The sequence below is a fragment of the Polypterus senegalus genome, chromosome 14 (assembly GCF_016835505.1).
Source record: "Polypterus senegalus isolate Bchr_013 chromosome 14, ASM1683550v1, whole genome shotgun sequence".
Taxonomy (NCBI): domain Eukaryota; kingdom Metazoa; phylum Chordata; class Cladistia; order Polypteriformes; family Polypteridae; genus Polypterus; species Polypterus senegalus.
Genome location: NC_053167.1, coordinates 29801096 through 29823979, shown reverse-complemented (window position 1 = coordinate 29823979; position 22884 = coordinate 29801096). Strand labels below are relative to the sequence as shown.

General features: G+C 38.5%; 1 protein-coding gene across 2 annotated transcripts in view; it reads left to right on the top strand.

Annotated features, from left to right (window-relative positions):
- Positions 1 to 22884, top strand: part of zmp:0000000926 — a 91216-nt gene that overhangs the window by 57539 nt on the left and 10793 nt on the right. Inside the window, exon 1 of one of the 2 annotated variants that reach the window (XM_039735466.1) lies at positions 8558 to 8739. The exons of the other annotated variant lie outside the window; for it this stretch is intronic. The gene's annotated coding sequence lies outside the window, so the exon portion shown is untranslated. Of the gene's footprint in view, positions 1 to 8557; positions 8740 to 22884 lie in introns of those variants that run through there. 2 annotated transcript variants of the gene reach the window in all.

The following is a 22884-nucleotide window of genomic DNA, read 5'->3' as shown; positions in this document are numbered from 1 at the left end:
CGACATTCACAAAATTATGTATGGAAACGGCTCAAGGGCAGATTTTTTTCCGCGATACAATAAAACTTATGAGACAGTTCATTTAGGGGGTGATGACATCATCACACACACCATTTTATCGATAAAAAGCCAATTAGATGGAAACAGGCTGGAGACAGCAAATTTCGCACATTTTTTTTTACGTATATTCTGTTCGTCGATAACAAAACGTCGCAAAAAACTGGATGGAAACTTGGCTAGTGAATCCAATCTCTCGATGCTCTTGTCAAATGCATTCCCAACAGCACAATTTGCCCATAAGCAAAAGGAATCCAGTCACTCATGAAATTTTAAAAGCAATTTCAGGAACATTTTAAAAAAATGGTAATAGAAATGCAAGTAAAGCAAGATTGAATTCAATTCTTAGTGACAACGGAAAAAAGACAAAGTGTGTGTCAAGCTGCTGAGAACCATTAAATGAACTATTCCAGAGGACTTTCTTCTATCTGTAAAAATAATCAACAATTCAGGCTGCACCTTCATTGACAGTAATGGGTTACTGTCAGGACCAACTTTAAAGTCAGTCCTGGAGGGCCACAGGGGCTGCAGTTTTTTGCTCCGACTCGGTTGCTTAATTAGAAAACAATCCTTGCCAATAATTTAATTTCACGGCCTGTTAGTGCTTTAACGCTGCCATATCAGGCCATTCTCATATCCTAGATGTTCTTCCCCTTTGTAAGGATATCATCCAAATGATTTGAAAGCTAAACTTTAAAGCAAGCTATTTCTCATCTTTCTGAATCCAAGATGAAGACTTGGATATTGCGTGTCATATCCAACTAACTTAGTGTTTGTTCCAAAAGAAATAAGAGCACAAGTTTGTAATTTAAAATAATATAAAAAATGATTTGGAAAACAAAGCTAAGAACTGGAGACACAGGATAAGTAGTACAAGGCTGCTTCCAAAGTGCGTAAATATCTGAACGCAAATTGGAAATGAAATGAACAAGCAGTTCCGCCTAGTTTGAATTAAGTATAGTATACTCAGACACTGGACAGCATTAAAACACATTGTGTCATGAAGGGTTCTGGGCTCTTTATAAGTTGGGTAAACTTTTCATCCTCAGAAAGATGTGCAAGACTCTGCTGAAGTAGTTAATTTTAGATGGACCAGATTCTTAAACTGAAGAGCTTTAGGTACAATGCTACTGTCGGACTACTAATGCTTTTTCCATGACTTGTTAAGGTAATGCAACTGGATAACTGTTTAGGACCAGACTGAGCAAGGTATCTGAGTACCTGAGAATTTGAACAGGACCAAAATAATCATAAGACACCCAACAAAGATGCATATTGCAATGTTGTGGTAACCATTTTTGTAAAAAAAAAGCAAATGGTACAGTATGTTGGATCTTTTCACCTGTTTCACATGCATTGTTTATTCATGACGTAACAATTCTACACAAGCTTGTAGACCAAAAAAGAAAAACTTTGCTGTTCAAAAAACATTTCTACAGAGATTTAGGAATTCAAGTTTGGTTATGAGCATGGTATGATTGTCAAATGGGCAGGCTTGGTTACTGCTGCTAAATGAAAATTCTAGGATAATGGGTTTAAATTGTAGTTCATTACCTTTTTGTGTGTCCTCCTAGTGTTTGTGTGAGGTTTTCTGCTAGTTTCCCTTCCAGATCTCAAAAACAAGTGTTTTAGACTGATTAATAGCTTCAACTTTGGCCTGGTTTTAGTTCTTTAATAGTCAGCATGTCCAGCAGCCCATGTTTATTACCATATGCTACATGTCATGGATCAGAAAACCATGAGGCCCATCCAGACCTTGTTCCACTTGACATTTGGCTTTGTAATCTGTGTTATTATATTTTACATAACCTCTGAAGTAATGTTCACAGTGCTGGAAAGTGACATGTGTTTAGTGTTGGTGAAGCATGCAAATAAGAATTTCATTGTACTGTGTATACCTGATAATAAATCTGAAGTATGATTACACAGCATTACATGTTTTGTCAAACTGAAACCTTAACACAGGGCAATTCAATTACAGTTTGAGTGGGGCCAGATTTTCAAACGAAAAAAATTAAGCTGGGCCAGACAGCAGCAGGTAATTACAAATTTTAAACCAACACAAATTAATGTATTTTAAAACAAGTAATATTTATTCATTGTTTCCCTTTTATATTTGGTCACACCTGACACAGACACATCAAAAATGTATACAGTGCATCCGGAAAGTATTCACAGCGCATCACTTTTTACACATTTTGTTATGTTACAGCCTTATTCCAAAATGGATTAAATTCATTTTTTCCCCAGAATTCTACACACAACACCCCATAATGACAATGTGAAAAACGTTTACTTGAGATTTTTGCAAATTTATTAAAAATAAAAAAATTGAGAAAGCATATGCACATAAGTATTCACAGCCTTTGCCATGAAGCTCAAAATTGAGCTCAGGTGCATCCTGTTTCCCCTGATCATCCTTGAGATGTTTCTGCAGCTTAATTGGAGTCCACCTGTGGTAAATTCAGTTGATTGGACATGATTTGGAAAGGCACACACCTGTCTATATAAGGTCCTACAGTTGACAGTTCATGTCAGAGCACAAAACAAGCATGAAGTCAAAGGAATTGTCTGTAGACCTCTAAGACAGGATTGTCTCAAATCACAAATCTGGGGAAAGTTACAGAAAAATTTCTGCTGCTTTGAAGGTCCCAATGAGCACAGTGGCCTCCATCTATCGTAAGTGGAAGAAGTTCGAAACCACCAGGACTCTTCCTAGAGCTGGCCGGCCATCTAAACTGAGTGATCGGGGGAGAAGGGCCTTAGTCAGGGAGGTGACCAAGAACCCAATGGTCACTCTGTCAGAGCTCCAGAGGTTCTCTGTGGAGAGAGGAGAACCTTCCAGAAGGACAACCATCACTACAACAATCCACCAATCAGGCCTGTATGGTAGAGTGGCCAGATGGAAGCCACTCCTTAGTAAAAGGCACATGGCAGCCTGCCTGGAGTTTGCCAAAAGGTACCTGAAGGACTCTCAGACCATGAGAAACAAAATTCTCTGGTCTGATGAGACAAAGATTGAACTCTTTGGTATGAATGCCAGGCGTCACATTTGGAGGAAACCAGGCACCGCTCACCACCAGGCCAATACCATCCCTACAGTGAAGCATGGTGGTGGCAGCATCATGCTGTGGGGATGTTTTTCAGCGGCAGGAACTGGGAGACTAGTCAGGATAAAGGGAAAGATGACTGCAGCAATGTACAGAGACATCCTGGATGAAAACCTGCTCCAGAGCGCTCTTGACCTCAGACTGGGGCGACTGTTCATCTTTCAGCAGGATAACGACTCTAAGCACACAGCCAGCTTATCAAAGGAGTGGCTTCAGGACAACTCTGTGAATGTCCTTGAGTGGGCCAGCCAGAGCCCAGACTTGAATCTGATTGAACATCTCTGGAGAGATCTTAAAATGGCTGTGCACCGACGCTTCCCATCCAACCTGATGGAGCTTGAGAGGTGCTGCAGAGAGGAATGGGCAAAACTGGCCAAGGATAGGTGTGCCAAGCTTGTGGCATCATATTCAAAAAGACTTGAGCCTGTAATTGCTGCCAAAGGTGCATCGACAAAGTATTGAGCAAAGGCTGTGAATACTTATGTAAATGTGATTCCTCAGGTTTTTTTTTATTTTTAATAAATTTTCAAAAATCTCAAGTAAACTTTTTTCACATTGTCATTATGGGGTGTTGTGTGTAGAATTCTGAGGAAAAAAATGAATTTAATCCATTTTGGAATAAGGCTGTAACATAACAAAATGTGGAAAAAGCGATGTGCTGTGAATACTTTCCGGATGCACTGTAAATAAAAAAACAACCAAAAAACTATAACCGAACAGAATCTGAGGTAGTAGGAATACATTTTTCCACTTTTGAAATAAAAAAATAAACATTTTGCCCACATCTAACCCAGGTACATCTCAAAGTGTATAAAAGCAAAAATAAGTGTACAGTATTAGCAATAACATTTGTTTGCCTTTTGAAATATGAGATCCTCCCCCAATTTAAATGGGTGTTCATGACAAGCAAGGGATTTTTATTTCCCAAAGAACTTAAACTATTTCATTCACACGGTTTTAGTCACTCATATAACCAAGATTAAATTTGAGTTCCACAGCAAAGCCTTTCCTGTTAAAATTGTTTCCCTGCCACCCAGTAAAAAAACAAATGGCAGTACCTGATTAAATGTTTAAGAGCAAGGCACCACGTATGGTGTGAAAGTGCATTGGTGCATTTATTTTAATGATCTGTCTTTAAAATGTCTTTGCACAGAGTTTTTGGGTGTTGGGTAATACATTATTAATTATAGCTATTACTATTAGTTTTTTTTTTTTTTTTACTAAATCTTATTTTCCATGTTTCTTTGTTGATGAGCTCCCATTGAAAAATTTCTTGGTAACAGAACATATAGTGTGCAGGCCAAAACGACTGAAGTAACAACTAACAAAGTGGCATTTTTGATACCTTTTTAACAAAGTTTACTTTCCTCTGTCAAAAACAGAGCACCCCGGTAAAATGACTGTAAAACACCTTCAACCTTAAAACACAGACTTCATCACATTACTGTGCACAATGAAGCAACAGGCAGGCAACTGCTCGTACATGTTTACTGACTGATAGGTTGATAGGTTGGCATTTTGCATGGAGTATGCGTTAAATCAAAAGGGAAACGATGTGCAAAGATGTGTAAACACAAGGAAATTAGTGACAACAACACCTTAGTGTGCCTGGGCCAAATCAGAAGGGGCAACTGAATTCCACAGTGCACAGATATATTCATAACAGGGGACCTATATGATGGGCAGATGAATTTCAAACATTTTTCATGCCAACCTTTTGTTTTGATGACCAGTTGCATCATATTCATCCCATCGTTTATTATTCTGGCACAAGCATAACCCTTTTTTTCGTTGCATACGACACTATTTTAGTTGCAGTCTGGAGCCCTGGTGGGACCACAGGCTGGGCCACTTGGAGGTTGCTTCTGGGCCGCATGTGGCCCTCGGGCCACCATATTTGAACAGGCCTGCCTTAAGATTTTTAAAAAACCCAAAACCTCTACCTACCTTCATGTTATTACTGAGTTTGTAATACAAATCAGCATTTAACGTTACATGTTTTTGTGGCATTGCATATCCATGCAAGATAAGGAAATTATTGAGGAAATAAAAAAGGCAGATACTGCAATATAATCTAAGTCAAAAGGAAACAGAGTGAAACACTGTAGATTAATTGCCAAATTTTTTATAGTATATTCTGAGACAGTCTTGTTTATAATATGGTAGAAATTTAGAGAACAATTGAGGATGCCATGTATGAATGAATGAAAACATTTAGTAACTTTTACTGTTTGTCAGTACACAAGTACTCGTGACTATTATATAAAGAATCAATTCTACTTTTATGCTTTGATGCCAATATTGGGTTGTGATTGTAGCAATTTTAAATCAACTTTGAATTATTTTTAATAATATTTTTTAAAATTGCAAAACACAACTTCCTCTTCCATCTCCTGTCTCCTCCGCTTCAGATGCTCTCTTTGGTCTATGCTGTGCTCTTTGTCACTATCTAGCAGACCAGAAAAATAGATCTTCTAGACAGTGGGTCCTAAATTCATTATTTATTGATAAACAGAAATTAATCAACTTTTCTGCTAAGTTAAAATGTAGAAGTCACAGCAAGGCATCTAGATAGAATCAGAACACAGACTAATCTCAAAAGCATCAATTCATTCAACTCTGAGTCATGGTGCAGGGTTTTAAGGGTCTGGACTAATCCCAACCACATCAGGTACGTGGCAACATTGAACAGAATGCAACTCTATCATCGGGAACACTGACAAAGGTAGTGTTTTATATTAGAATATATTTGATTTCATGCAGATAGTATCCGCATTCCTTCTTTTATGATCTGCAAGGTGAAAGAATCTATCATCTGAAAAAATGTCTGCAGTTTCTCTTGCTGCACCAAACCCTAGTCCAAGGGTGGGCAAAGTCAGTCCTGGAGGGCCGCAGGGGTTGCAGGTTTTTGCTCCAACCCGGTTGCTTAATTAGAAAACAATCCGTTCCAATAATTTAATTTCATGGCTTGTTAGTGTTTTAAAGCTGCCATATCAGGCCATTCTCATATCCTAGATGTTCTTCCCCTTTGTAAGGATATCATCCAAATGATTTGAAGGCTAAAATGGATGAGTAATACTCAATCTTTCACTTTTTTCTCTTCATTTTCCATCCAAGTATTTAATCAAACCCAATCATGCATAATAAATTATGAATTTCTCCTTGGAATTAAGAAAGTATCTATCTATCTATCTATCTATCTATCTATCTATCTATCTATCTATCTATCTATCTATCTATCTATCTATCTAAATACACACAGGAGTATATGATAACAAGCTAAATGTCATTTGAATCTTATTGCTAATAAAAAGCCATTAAAAACCTAGAGAACAGCCGTTTAAGACTAAAATAAGCAATAAGGGTTCAGAATCGTAATGAGCGAGACCACTAAAGTGAAGCACAAGTGTTACTTGAGTGCTTCTTATTAAGCAACTGGGTTGTAATAAAAACCTGCAGCCACTGCGGCCCTCCAGGAACAACTTTGCCCACCCCTGCCCTAGTCAGATGAGGCATTTCAAGTTCATACTCAAAGAGGCAGCAATTCAATTTACCTTATTTTCGCACACTTTGTTTACAAATCCTAAAAGTAAGTGGTTATTATGGTTAATATATGAAGCCCCTCTATTCCACGACCATAGCTGTCCTAATACAACTTCATGTTTCAGAGGTTAGTCCAGACATCATTTGCCAGATTGTTGGGGCAGTCACTGTACAGTACGCTGAAGCAAATGCAACATGATTATCCGTGCTGAATGTTTCAGTATTTTTGAAATCAAAAGCTTTTTGTTTTATATAACCAAGCTAAAAGAAAGCATTATGTTTGGGATAATTAATATATTAATATTAATAATTATTTGATATATCTTATTGTAAATGTTATTTTGTCCACTTTTCCAATTATATAAAAGCTACCATGCAAAAAGATATCTGCAGGTTGAACATCATCTACGTATAATTAATTTAGCACAGACAGAATGGCCTTTCTCTTAAGCTGAAAGAACACAAAACGTGTTTCACTCCAATCAGCCCTCTCACTAAATATGTCAAAATGTGTTGCCTAGAAGTGTTATGCAATGAAGATATTTGCAGAGGGCCACCAAACGACGCTGTTCGCAGATAGAGTGTAGAATGAGGGTCAGGGTTTGAATTGACTGTGAGGGTCAACATTTTGCAGAAACTGGAGGAACCAAGCTAAAATTTTCAAAGCACCACATAGAAAAAACAGTAGAAAGAAATGTAACTGAGCCACGAATGCACCCTTACCTACGCAAACCTACACGCAGTGGCCTAAACCTTGCCTGTGTCTCAGCTTCAGTCTCTTAGCTAATTTTACAAGGAGAAATGAAAAAAGGAGAACTGCACACCTACCTCAAAAACACTGAAGCGACCTTCTATCTTCACACTATAACTGTAGCACAAATTTTGCCATCACTGTATGCCGATATGTAAAGATTCGGGTAAAAATCCACAACAGTTTTCTGTTTAAGCACATTATATCCAGTGATATGATAATTCAAAAACTATTCCAGTGCAAACAATCTTTTAAAAGAAAAACAAAAGTAAAAATACAGGCTTCAAGTTCCCCTGAAGCAACACCATGAGACAGGGGTTTTTCTTTTCAGGTTTTTTTTTTTACAGTGACATACATTTGTGCTCTCATTTTCTTAATAAATTTTCAACTTCCTCCTACCACCACTCACCTTGTTCATTCACCACATTTCAGAGTACTGAATTCATTTTTATCAATACTGTATTTGCTTGTAGAATTCTTAAGAAAATCAAACTCAAAATGAAGCCACATGGACAACACAAACATGTCAGGCCACCAGGGGTCAGGGGTGAAATACATAGAGAATTTGTATTTTTTTTCACCTCTAGGCTAATTAGGTGTTGAAATTTGCACTGTAATGTTAGCAGAAACAAAGCAGGCCAGGTCTGGTATCTCTCAAGCATGTGAAGGATTTGATGCATGCATTTTTGAGTAACAAAATCATTAAAAGGCCATCATGATAAAATGCCTCAATAACAAAAAAAAGTTAAAAAAAAAAAAATAAAAACAAGACCACAGTCTCACAAGGCTCAAGCGTTTCCGAAGTCACTCTGGATTTGAGTCAGCTCCTGACAGCTCGGGGATAGCGTGGGCTGGGTTTGGTTTTACCCGCTGTATTTCATTGTCTTTGTAGCGTGCTGAAGCCAGCTCTCTCTTTATTCCAGTCTACCTTGGCCACAGTGCCCTTTCTAAGTGACTAATTATGAGGGGGTGGCAGCAACCGACCTAGAACTGAGCTGAAGTAGCACTGACGTGCTTCGGGTAGCACTGCGATAGTTTGTTATTACTTCACAACACTCAAGTTAAAATTGCTTTAGGGCTGTAGACTCATTTGAACTTTTTAACCAGTGAAGCTGCTGCAAGTTTAGTGTCATCTGCATGTAGTCGCTTTTGGGGTTTTTTTTTTGCATGCATGTTATTCATTTTGGGCTGGAGATATAATTGGAAAAATTAATCTGGATTCCTGGATTTGTTGGAGATTGTGAACAGTCAAACAACAAAGAAATATGTGAGGATCAGGTTAGTCATCCCGTACGTCTAATAACTTTTAATTAAAATACTGTATTTAAATGGTAGCTTTTCTAAGAGTGTGTAACAGATAAAAAGGGATGTCATTACTTATCATTCAAATTTCCAAAAATAAATAAAATACATGTATGTTAATCTGAGTGATTTTAGTTTTTATTTTTAGTTGTTTGGTTCATGGTGGTGTAATGGTTAATGGTTTACAATTTAAAAATGTTAGGTTCAATTCCCAGCTTAGTGAGTACTGGTGTAGGTTCACCACATGCCAATGTGTGTATGTCCTCTGTTATTTCATTTTCCTTTCATATCCCGAGAACACACAGAATATGCTGACTGGTGACTCTGGGCTATGACTATGGGTGGGTGAAAGAGCCCGACCTACAAAGGATTGTTTCCTGTCTTGCACTCTGTACTAATGGGATAGCTGCTGTAACTCTGTACTGATATATCCATCCATTATCCAACCTGCTATATCCTAACTTCAGGGTCATGGGGGTCTACTGGAACCAATCCCAGCCAACACAGGGAGCAAGGCAGGAAACAAACCCCGGGCAGGGTGCCAGCCCACTGCAGGGCACACACACCCACACACCAAGCACACACTAGGGACAATTTAGGTTCACCAATGCACCTAACCTGCATGTCTTATGTGGATGCTTAATGTTTTTGACTAGCAGGCAAGAAACAAACAAAGGGGGAAGTGAAGTATCATTGCTGAGTAAGTCCAGCATACTGGTGAGACCACCTGAATGAATATGTTTGACAGACTGTCGTTTTGTTTCACACTTATTTCATCATGTCATGAAGTCTCTTGTATGTTTTGTTACACTATTTATTCAAGCTATGCTACACTCTCCCACATTAAACTTTGTCTTTCGTGGGGAAGGTGTCATGGGCGTTCAGTCTTTCACAAAGGTCGCATCTCCAGATGATAAGAAGTTTCTTTTTGAGTACACTTGAAGCAATCAATCATGTATAAAAAGTGGGAGAGCATGTGCTGGTGAAGGCTGAAATGTGGATTATGTGAGTTCACCACACTACACATACAATGCTTGTACTCTAAAGAGAAAGAGATTGAAGAGGTTTTAGCGAGTGAAAGGTTACTGTTATGCAGCAAAGTCTACCGAGCAAACTTCATCATCTTTAAAGTGACTTACTCATGCCCACAGAGTGTCAGCAGCAGGGTTTAAACCCACAACCTCCAAGGTTTGAAGTCTGAAGCCTTAGCCATTGGGCCACACGTGCCTAAAATATTTTACTTTGGTTGATCTGAAGGACTAAGTAATTTTGAAAACACCAGAAATCGGCTTTTCCATTTCCAGGTCTGTCTTGTCTTTTATCTAGTCTGTAGTTATCATCTGTGCCACCAGTGGGTGGTAATTCATATAATATTGTACACCTCATCAGGCCTTAATACTTGAAAAGGACAATTCAGCGTAGGATCTGATTCATTTCTAAATCTAAAAGGTACTGTGCTGGTTTTCATAAATGTGAGCTCTCTACCTATCTACATGTTTGTAATGGCAATGAAAGTTTAAAAAAAGAAAACAAATTGTTTCACTTGGACTTTTTCTGCTTTAAGTTTTCCGTTTATCTGAAATTTGCCATTTGTAGCCAAGTATTTCCTTTCCAGAATACTGCATAACAATTAGACATAGAGCAATGTTATAAAAAGTCATACAGACTCATAAAGGCTGCAGTGGGCTGGCGTCCTGCCCAGGGTTTGTTTCCTGCCTTGCGCCCAGTGTTGGCTGGGATTGGCTCCAGCAGACCCTCGTGATCCTGTAGTTAGGATATAGCGGGTTGGATGGATGGACTCATAAAGGACAGAACAAGCATTCTGCAATCCTAACAGCAAAAGAATAAGTCACTAAGCATACTATTGTTGAGCAAATCAAATCATTTCACATTTTGTCACATACATACAGTTCAATATGTAGTGAAATACTTAGTTGCTCATCTCCAATGACTGTGTCTTTAAGAAGAATATAAAGGGACATGGATAATACATGAATTTATAATATTGAAAGATAATTACAGGAATTATAAGTACATGATAAATATGTAAAGTAACTTAATACCGTAATTTTAGAGAGTTAACAACAGGGCATCATGCATTCCTAGAAACTGTTTATTCAAGATGCGGATGGACTGTGGGGAAAACCTCTTCCTCTTGTCTCTCTGAAGTGGACTTTAAGCAGCAGTAGCATTTACCTGACCGCAGGACAGAAAACAGGCCAATGTTGGGATGGCTGGTGTCACAGGTAATTTTCTCTGCCTTCGTCTGATATAACTTGGTATACAAGTCCCGGAAGTTTGAGAGTGTACACTCAGTCTTGCTGTCCTTACTGGGTGCCTTTTCCAAACAAGGCAGTGATACGTCCTGTCAGAATGCTTTTGACAATGGATGTAAAAACACGTTCTTTAGTATCTGGGTGGGCAGCCTAAAATCCCTGATGCATCTGACGTGTCTTCTTCAGCAAGTTGCCGATGTGCTTGGACCAGGTCAGGTCCTCCATGATGTAGCCACCAAAGTATCTGAAACTGTCTCCCCTCTCCATCTAAGTGCTGTTAATGCTGAGGTTAGTGGTAGTGCCTCTGCTGTTTTCTCCCAAAGTCTACAATCAGCTCCTTTGTCTTGGTGACATTCAGGAGTAGGCTGCTGTTCCAACACCAGTTTAAGAGACTCTCCACTTCATCCAGGTAAGCCTGATCATTGTTGTTAGATAGGTATCAGGCCTACCACAGTTGCATCATTAACAAACAATGAAAATAATGTTAGAGTCATGTGCAGCCATGCAGTCGTTTGTGTAGAGGGAGGGGATGCAAAAGTGCAGCAGTGATGAACAGTGGTCAGTCGGCAATTCTTGAAGTGTATGACTCAAAGGTAAAACTTTATTTATGGATGCTATCATAGTAGAAAACAACACTACCAAGGTGAGAAATTTGTGTATAAGATGATCAGAATTACAGGCCTGCATGGACTAAATCAAACTTTCAACACACACTTACCTGCTTTCATACAAACAGCACCATCCTGCTGGAGCTACTTATCCTTTACAGTTAGCATATCATATTGTTCAGTATTTCAACTATGTTCGCAGTGCCAGGCTTGTATGATCATGTGATAACACAAACAGGCAAAACAGCTTCTAAAAGCACATTTTGAAAAATGTTTAACTGGGTTACATAACAGTGATTACACAGAAGAAAATTAATTTCTTTTGCATCCATCTCCTCAGCGTTAATGGGAGCTACACCTACAGAGCATATTGCACATAATCTGTGAAAGTGCTATCATTTTTAATCTCAGCGTGTACAATTCCTTTATTCCATTCTGAATGCAAAATCCTTTAACAGCTTATTTATTCATTATGCATCTGTTTGATGTGCAGTGAAAATTATATTCTTTGAAATGTGCTAAGAAAATTTAATTGTGGCCTACATACTATATATTGTGTAAAGCCAAATCAGGATGAAACTACCCAATGCACAACTGTTGGAAAATATATGGGAACTCCAGACTATCTGAAGAAATGGCAGGACCTGCACTGCTGCAGCAATGGCAGTCATTGTATTAATTCCCCATTGATGTATGTATCATTTATTACTAGTTAATGCATAAGTACTCTAAATATATACTGTATATATTGTGCATTATTTAGTAAGTCTGATGGCTTTGTTCAAAATCAGGTAAGAAGAGGCTGAACATAATGTAACTCACATTTGAGAGTTCAGAAAAAAAATTCCCAGATATGGAAAAGTCATAAATAATTTTAGTCCCTTATTCTTCAGAATACATATAAAAAAGTATTCCATGTCTCTACCAATAAAAATATATTGAAATTATTCTATTATTTCTGGAAATCCTAAATAAACAATTTCATGTGCTGAGAAGCAAAACCAACCAAGTCCCTGGAAGAGATTAAACATCAGGATATAAATGTATCTTAGAACACTTACATCAGTTCAGTTTATTGTTCACCAAAAACAGAGATTAGAAAATATTATACATTAACAGAAAAAATTAAGCATGTGCATAACATTTATACAGTCCTAGCTGAAATACCCAGCGTTGCCCAGGAGGAAAATAAAGTGTTTTTTTATTATTGTTTGAGAAAAACATAATAACAAAACACAACCTTTTAAAATAAAACTAAATTAACAAACAATAAATCTGGGTTCACTTCCCAGGTCCTCCCTGTGCGGAGTTTGCATTTTCTCCCCGTGTCTGCTTGGGTTTTCTGCAGTGGGCTGGCACCCTGCCCGGGGTTTGTTTCCTGCCTTACTCCCTGAGTTGGCTGGGATTGGCTCCAGCAGACCCCCATGACCCTATAGCGGGATGGATAATGGATGGATGGATAAAGACTCACTAATGTGTTTGTCTTGCGGTGTTGTATGTACTGTATGTTATCATCTAGTTGACGCTCGGAACCAGCCAACTGTATTTAATTTGAAAAGCAACAGGGGCGCAGTGGTATTCAAACTTAAAGAATGCTGGCAGTCACCTCCAGTTCACTCTTGTGTTTTTTTTAATTGTTTGAGAAAAACATAATTAAACAAACACAATGTTAAAAATAAAGATAAGTTAAGAAACAATAAAGACTCACTAATGTCGTTGTCTTGCGGTCTTGTATGTATGTTATCATCTAGTTGACGCTCGGAACCGGCCAACTCTATTTAATTTGAAAAGCAACAGGGGCGCGGTGCTGCTCAAAAATAAAGAATGCTGGCAGTCGCCTGGTATATACTAACTGTGTAAGCCTGTGTTGTTAAAATCACGGGATCCTAGAAAGTATTTAAATCGTCAGGACTACTCTGGGCATCTCTCTGCTAGAAGGATTCATGTTGCCGAAATGCTCGCATCATGTGTGCATTAGCAGATAAGCGACTGTCTTTCTTAGGAGGTTTCGTTTTGCCCGTGTACTGGCCTCACTTGTGTATCCTCGGAGCTGAAGCCCTCACCCCGACTCTACGTCTCACTTCCGGGCCGGACAGACACACACACGTGTAGAACTCTATTTAATTTCAAAAGCAACAGGGGCGCGGTGGTGCTCAAACATAAAGAATGCTGCCAGTGCCCTCTGGTGGTCGTTCCAAGTGTCAACTGGATGATAACATGCATACAAGACCATAAGATCACCCCCCAACCTACCCAGAATGGGGTGGGTTACGGCTGATTTCACCCTACAGTATTTTTAGTCGACCAATAAAGAACGTGTGTACCAAGTTTCATGAAAATCGCTCCAGCCATTCGGACGTGATGCTGGAACATACATACATACACACATTGACTTTAATATACAGTATATAGATGTACACATTGAAGAAATTGTATGGACCAAGGTATTAATACTTGGTAGGTCCTGTTTTTGCTCTCAAAACAGCCTTACGTTTTCGTGGCATGGATTTCACAAGATTCCTTTGAGATAGGTGTCTGCTGATATGACTGTATCATGCAATTTCTGCAGATGCGTTGCCTGCACGTTAATGCTGAGAATCACCTACCACATCCCAAGGATGTTCTATTGGGTTCATATCCAATGACAGGAAATGCCACTGAAGAACACGGAATTTCTGTCTTCTCAAACCATTCTGGCTATTTTCCTCTGACCACCATCTGCAGAACTGCTACTCGCTGAATGTTGCTTGTTTTCACACCATCCTGAGTTAACTTTAGAGGTCTGTCATGTATGAAAATCCCAGGAGATCAACAGTTGCAGATATACTCAAATTCGCCTGTCTGACACTAAAAATCATGCCATGGTGATCATCATTGAGATCACAATTTTATCCCATTCCAGGGCCTCATGTATAAACGTTGGGTAAAAAAGGTTACCTGGACCCATTTCCATGCTCACATCAAGATGTATAAAAACTAAACTTGCCGTAAAGCCACGCACATTTTCACGGCAGCCTCAGACCATGCATGTGCATGTTTCTGCTCAAAGCAGTGCTGCTGTTTCTGTGTGTTCTACCTTTCTTTTCTAGATTTGCATCCATAATACAGGCTTTATCAACTACAACTAAATTAACTTCATATTGTTTACAAATGTACAGTAATTTACTTGATTGTAATCATTCTATAACCATATAACGGTGCACAGAATGGCCAAAATGTTCCAACTACCATGGCTGCTTTAGCGCTGTTAGAAGAGAGCACCAAGTATTTAGAGATCATATTAATTTCCTGTCTATGATGATGAATGGCCTCTAGATCGATGTAGATTTCCAAGAGCTACTAGAGCTGTGTTCTGTTAGAATATTAAGATCTATAGCTAATATTTTTATGATGAAATGCATTAAAGTATGTATATTACATTTTACAAATAAATTGCTAACTTTATTTAAATAATGTATGCTGTTAATAATTACTGAGGTGGGCTGGCACCCTGCCCAGGGTTTGTTTCCTGCCTTGCGCCCTGTGTTGGCTGGAATTGGCTCCAGCAGACACCCGTGACCCTGTAGTTAGAATATAGCGGGTTGGATAATGGATGGATGGATGTTAATAATTAAATATTTGGGGCACAGCGATGTGGTGGAAGCACTGCTGCCTTGCAGTAAGAGGGTCATGTCCCAGGTGTCCCCTGTCTGGAGTTTGCATGTTTTCCAGGTGGGTTTTCTCCACATGCTTTAGTTTTTTTTCCAAAGGAATGGAGGATAGGGGATTTGGTAATGCTAAATTAACTAGTGTATGTGTGTGCTTGTATTCACCATGCAATGAGCTTATGCCCAGTCCAGAGTTTGTTCTTGCCTCACACTCTTTGCTTGCTAGGACTGGCAGAAACCTGGATGGAATAATTAAATATGTAATGAAGATTTTTTCAGTGTTCCTTAAAAGTTTCAAAGAATCGGCATATTAAACTTACAGCTGGTTTTACATTTATTATAGATTTTTATTGTGTGGCGACTGGTTACATGGAAAAGGACAGGAATTGGGGGTTTGACAGAGACAGTACTGCTGTAATAGCTTATTTCATCCAGGGTCGCGCCCATCCTAGCCAGCCTCATGCTGAGGCAGGAACAATTCCTGGAGGGAGCGTCAGCTAATTGTTACTGTTGCACCACCATACCTCCACGTGTTTAATACATATTTGAATGCATTTCATCATGAAAACTATATCAATTATACAACTAAGTATTCTAAAATGGTCAGAGAGCTGTAATATCATGAATGTAATGTATTCTGTGTGGTGATTAGTGCCTGCGAGCTCTTGTCGATGTAAGAGAAAGCCCATTTAAGAAGCACATTAAGCGCTGGCTAGGGGAAAACTTAGAATACGAAGAAATTAACATTCTACTTTAGTTACAACAGGGTGTGAGAAACTAGTATCGTACTGTGTTTAAGTTCTCCCATGGATAAGTCAGGGCTTTATTTTACCATATAATTTCTGGGCATTTTATAATGTCGGTCATATAAGTCAAATGCGGAAACTCCTGCTATTGGTCCAAGAGATTATGATATGCTAACGCCCACCTGAGCGAGAGAGTAACCACAGAGCACACTGCCTTTTTTTCTATGTATTGTTGCCTACGTGACCACACAGTAATACCTAAACTATTCAACGGTAGCACTGTTTTGTGTTTTTTGTATCTCACATCCTCACACCTTTATCGTAAGAGCATCCCTTATCTACGTTAGAGCGTTCGATCAGACGCTGGTTTTAAATTAAAAGTCGTTGAAGTGGCGAAAGAAATTGGTACCTGCAGGGAGCACTGAAGCTGGTTGACTTTGGGTATTTCTGTCTAACGTGTGAAAAAATCTGCTTCAAGCACCAATATGAATCTCACAGGGCTGATGAACAAAAAAGGAATACGGTCTATGAAGTAGGTATGTACAAGACATATGGTCAAGATAATCAGAGAAATAAAATGAAAATTGCATAGGCATGAGATAGACGGCAAACTGCTTCCACTGAATGGTTTGCATCCCCACAAGAGTTAAGTTAGGTCTTAGAGACTCTGCTCAGTGATGTTTTATCATGTATTGCCCCCAAGCATGTTATCCCCCTATTATATGCTGCTGGTCAATTAAAATTGTAAATTCAAGAGGTATTGTTATGGCAGATTACTTATGATATATGGCTTACATGATTAGAAGTACAGTTTGGTCACACATAAGGAATGCACAATCAGTATGTGCTGTATCCACCATGGACATGAAGAGACACTGGATGTGTATTTGTGTAATGGAGTACAATGTAGCCTCTATAGGCAAAGTTAATCTGTGGCAACCTGCAACAGTCCGGGTTAGCTCCAGCTGGCACATTGTCCTTAAATCCAGAATGATCAATAGTCATGACCAGGATGAACCAGTACAACAAATACACAAACAAGCAGCAGATGATGAGATATTTCTCAAAAATTAAGTGCTTAAAACAAAGTACAGTGCAGGTGTTTCACACCCTCTCACCAGCTCCGCCTCTTCAGCTTTTAAAGCCAATGAGAACGTCACCCTTTGTCCTTCTCCCTGTTCATTGCTCATCAGACGGGAGCTGCCCAACGCACCTTCCATGATCTGCCTTTCCTACTCCAAGCAATCTCTTTCCATTTCATTTCCTTTCTTTTCACTCTCGTTTTTCAGCTCCCCATTGCACTCGACCCACCTCCCTTTTATTCTTCAATGCCCATCTCAGCTGTCACCCTCAGACTGCGGTGCTGCTCTCATTGCCTAATTATTAAACAAAGCTGACACTTGCACTCTCCACACATTATAGCAGGGTGTGCTGCTACTAAAGAAGGATTAAGCAGTTAAAACCATTACCATTGCTCCTGTGCTATTTTTTTGCTTAAAAAGTCTCAATGCCACAGACCCCTCTCATGACAGAACTGCTGTTGGTCTCTGGCACGTCATTTAATTTCTGACTGTGTCTCAGATGTGCCTAATGGGAGACAAATCCGGAGAACATGATGGCCACTGAATAAATGGCACATGATGTTCATCCTTGACCTCTAAGATGTTTTGTGTTACATCTGGTCAATCATTTTCCTGTTGGAATATGGCACCAAGGAACCTCTGGAGATAGGGTACTACCTCAGCCTGCCACACTCCTGTGTTTTATCACTGTCTGTTCAAGGTACCGGCAATGAATATGATTTGCCCATATGGTGCTCTAAAATGCACATATCCAGGTGTGTTGCCTTCATACACAGATCCATCCATCATGGTGCAGTAAACTGAACTAAGACTCATTCAAAAACACGATTCGAGTCATCGTGTCACTGGCATTGTTCATGCTGTTAATGTAGTCTCAGAGGCCCATTTTCAAGTGTCAAGGGTTAGCAAAGCAATGAGCTGTGATCGAGATGGCCCTGTTACTGCAAATGGTGTCGAACAGTTTGTGCGGACTGTTGGGATTGGATCTTTGATATAGCACTTTGGTCCATCACTGCCACACACACAAGATTTCTGTCCCTTCTGTTAGTTTGTGTGTTGTGGCAACTCCAGAACCCTCACCTTGGTGGGTCTGATGCTCCCCTTTAACCGCTAATGTCACACTCTCATCACTGTACTTGCATTACATCCAACACAAGCACTGATGTCCTTAAAGGATAATTCACCTTCCCGCATTCCCATAATTCTCCCTGGACTTATGTCTATCGTCCTCTTCACCATGATATGTTCGATCCCCAAGAGTACTCCAACCACCAGTCACTCAATGAGATTCTCTTTGCAAGTGCCTTTGATTCCTAACTGTGGGAAAGTCCAGGGGGTGTAACTCATACATATCATTTGCCTATGTGCTGCACTTGTAATCATTTTTAGACTCTACCATGACTTATCCATCCTGTAAATTTTGGACCAATGTGACATGTTTTTCCCCTCTGGTGCAATTTTAATGACCAAAGCATGTCTCACTAATATAAGTGAGTATATACTTTTCCAGATTTTACTAGTTTTATTTTCATTTGGTCAAAGCTTTGGAAAAGTACCATATGGAAATGCGGTTACCAGGTATATTGACAAGCGCGCATGCAAACACATCCAGAAAGACAGACACACACACGCAAAGGCATGGTGCTTGCCCCAGATGTACTGTGTGACCCTGACCACTAACCTGTCTGTGCTTCAGGTGTTAGAAAGAAAAATACTGGACCAAGTATCAGCACTTTCAGAGGTTCTTGAGACTTTAGTGTTCACTAAACAAAGGCACAACATAACACAAGGGCTGTTTGTTATTGCATCAGTTAGCATTGATTTGGATACAATGGGTCAAATTAACACAATCACTTAGTTTAAGTTTATGGCTATCTGCCAATGATAGTCTAGTATCAGACTGAGGGCCGGGTCCACCTTATGCCCAGTACCATCAGGGTAGTGCCCTGGGTTCCTGAGAGTTTTTTGAAGCTACTGTTCCTGTTATTAAGCAAATGGATGAATCTGAATTGCATAATTATAGTGAAGCAATATGGGAAAAAAAAGTATATTTTTAGTTTAAAGATTTCTGCTTTCGGTTGTTCACCATTTCATCCTACCCGGTTTTCCATACTTAGTCACTCTTGTCACCATGGAAACTGTTAGCATCCTAAATCTAGCTGAATAATCCAGTGTTTATCACAGAATGATTATACGTAATTTTGTGGTTCACAGCCACAAAATGTTGCACAGAAATGCATTTCTTAAGCTGAAAAAAAAATTACCACAACTTGTATATGGAAAAAAAACAGCCCAAGCTCAAGCTTAAAGGGTTTATTAGAATGAAACTTTTGTTTAAAGTTTAAAAATGGAAATTTGTCTTTTACCCTCCATCAGGCTCAGAGTGCAATAAAGACACAACCCTTAATATAAAGAATATCTCAATGATTAATAAACATACCTTGTTTGAAGTCTCTTTTAAGAATTACTGCTAATACATTTTTTTGCATGAAATGAACTTAGGTAATCAGCTTGTCCCCCCCTCACCCCTCAATTTGTTACTTTGATGTCACTCAAGATTTGTAAAATTTTTAAATTCTAACAAATAAAACATTATTTCACAACAAACTAAATCAATAAAATACATCCCAATGTGAGTTTCCAGAAGCCCATGACATACCATAATATATATTTCAAGAATGTATACTTAGTTTGTCTTATTTTCTGTAATTGTGAAGAGTCATATTCCTTCGTCATATCAGTTATTATTAAATACTTATTTTTTGTAATGCACGGTAAGATAGCAAAAAATTAACATTTTATTTATACAGTACAAGTTCTTCCCAACACAGCCATTGATTGATCCATCCATAATTTTTTTGAGCGTTCTTTTTGAATTACACTGTCTTGGGGCATAGAAACAGTGACTGCAATGTAGAAGTTATACTTTAATGGTGTGAAAGTCTATTACATAGAACACTCACACATAAAAGATTAACTTTGGAATTAAGGAGGTAGTTTGAAGATCAAGGAAAAACTTACCGGTAAATTGGAGATCATGAAAAACCCATAAATCAGTTACTTGGCTGGGACCTGAACTCAGACGCATGAAAATGCATTATTCCCTGTGACACTGTGCTTCTTCATAATCAGATTTTATTTTATTCACAGCTCCATACAAAATTCACAATTAAATGGCATTTAAGCAGATAAGATTATACAGTATTAAATCACCAGAATAAAACATTAGCAAAAGAAATAAAAAGTTTCCCAGGTATAAGGAATGAAGTACTGACACACAGGAGCCTGGAGAGGAGCATGGAAAAAGCCTCACATCAAGAATTGACAATAGTGCGATTAAAATGGAAAATTCCTCTGAAACAGCTAAAATTAGAGACAGCACAGTAACATGTGGCCAGTTTCTGGAGAAAGTCCTAGGGCCGCTGCTATTTTTAATATATATATATAAATAATTTAGATAGGAATATAAGTAACAAGCTGGTTAAGTTTGCAGATGATACCAAGATAGGTGGACTGGTAGATAATTTGTAATCTGTTATATTATTACAGAAGGACTTGGATAGCAAACAGGCTTGGGCAGATTTGTGGCAGATGAAATTTAATGTCAGTAAATGTAAAGTATAGGAAGTAAAAATATTAGGTTTGAAGACACAATGGGCGGTCGTAAAATCGAGAGTACACCTTATGAGAAGGATTTAGGAGTCATAGTGGAATCCAAGCTATCAACTTCCCAGCAGTGTTCAGAAGCCATTAAGAAGGCTAACAGAATATTAGGTTATATAGCACGATGTGTGGAGTACAAGTCGAAGGAGGTTATGCTCAACCTTTATAATGCACTGGTGAGGCCTCATCTTGAGTACTGTGTGCAGTTTTGGTCTCCAGGCTACAAAAAGGACATAGCAGTGGTAGAAAAGGTCCAGAGAAGAGCGACTAGGCTGATTCCAGGTCTACAGGGGTTGAATTATGAGGAAAGATTAAAAGAGCTGAGCCTTTACAGTTTAAGCAAAAGAAGATTAAGAGGTGACATGGCTAAAGTATTTAAAATTATGAAGGGAATTAGTACAGTGGATCGAGACTTGTATTTTAAAACGAGTTCATCAAGAACACGGGGACACAGTTGGAAACTTGTGAAAGGTAAATTTCGCACAAACATTAGGAAGTTTTTCTTTACACAAAGAACGATAGACACTTGGAATAAGTAACACAGTAAGACTTTAGGGACTTTCAAAACTCAACTTGATGTTTTTTAGAAGAATTAAGTGGATAGGACTGGCAGGCTTTGTTGGGCTGAATGGCCTGTTCTTGTCTAGAGTGTTCTAATGTTCTAATCATTTACATAAAGTATCCTTCTATATACTGTAAAAGCGGTCGGGATTGTCCTTCCGTCCCGTGAGTGCTACGCAGGCGTGGAGTTTCACACGCCCCGTCCATTTTGCAATTCACGATGGGATTTGTAGTTTCGTTTTTCCAGGTAAAAGATGATTTTCTACTCCAGATATCTTCTTCTTTCTTACTATATAAAAGCGGTCGGGATTGTCCTTCCATAGCGGTATTCTGCTTATCACAGACTTACTACTTGCAGCTTGTGGTACAAAGTGACATGATGTGAGCAGAGTTCTGGTGCTGCCATCGTTCCCTTGCTTTTGTGCGCGATGCGCTGGAAAAATAGACAAAATTATGTCTGTAAATAATTAATGTTGATGGAGTACAAATGCCTCACCGCTTAGTAAATATCAGGGGGGGTTCAAAAGGGCGACCTCGATATAGAAAAAAAGTTTAAATTTCATCACAAAAATAACAGAAACTACGAGTGTTAAAGTAATACCGCTCAAATGCAATATAACCAAATTAATGAGTTTGTATAAAATATCAAATTGATCTGCATATTGAATTGCCTTAAGAAGTGGTCAACTTAAAAGTCAGTCACCTTAAAAGGCGGGTCAGCCTAGTTCTAATAAAATGTCTCTATTTCTCTGTCACCAGAATACTGCAGTAAAATTTTCATTAAATAAAAGATTGTTCTGTCTGATTTTCAGGTCTATTTTGTTTTAAAGTATGAAGTTTGTTTCCACAGTATATTTTTATATTTTAAAGAGTCTAATCTATTAAATAGATTTTTAAGTGTAGATGAATTAAACTTTAATTTCTAAAATATATACATACTGTACAGCAAAAGCAAATTTAAAACTAACAAACATTTAAATAATACATAAAGCAGACATTCTACATACTGATTATATTTGCTGCACGCTACAAGTTCACAATCGCTGACTTGATGATGCTGTCCGAAAATTGTAATGAGATAAAGCACCAGCTCATAGCAAGTACTTACAAAAGACAAAAACACATCCATGGATTCTTTAACTTAGTATTTAGAATTTGAAATGGATGACATTTGTCAGTTTATTCATAATTGAAACTTACACATTGTACTAACCTAGGTACCTTTACAGCAAATGTGAAAATTGACATATTTTACAAATAAATAAGTAATAAGACACTGCACAGCCAATACGTGACATCTTTATTAAAAAAGAAAACTGATTATGAAAACTAACACTTTGTCATTGTTGTCAGCTGAGATTTTAACAGGTTTTTCTAACCCACATGCTGTTATAAGAATAAAAGGTTGTTTCACTGTAAAGGAAATAACACAATGCCTTCTAGACAAACGTCAGTCTCATATTGTATATGGGAAATACACTTTTGCACAGTAGAGATTTTTGCTCTCACACTACGCAGTTTACAGCATGCTAGTAATT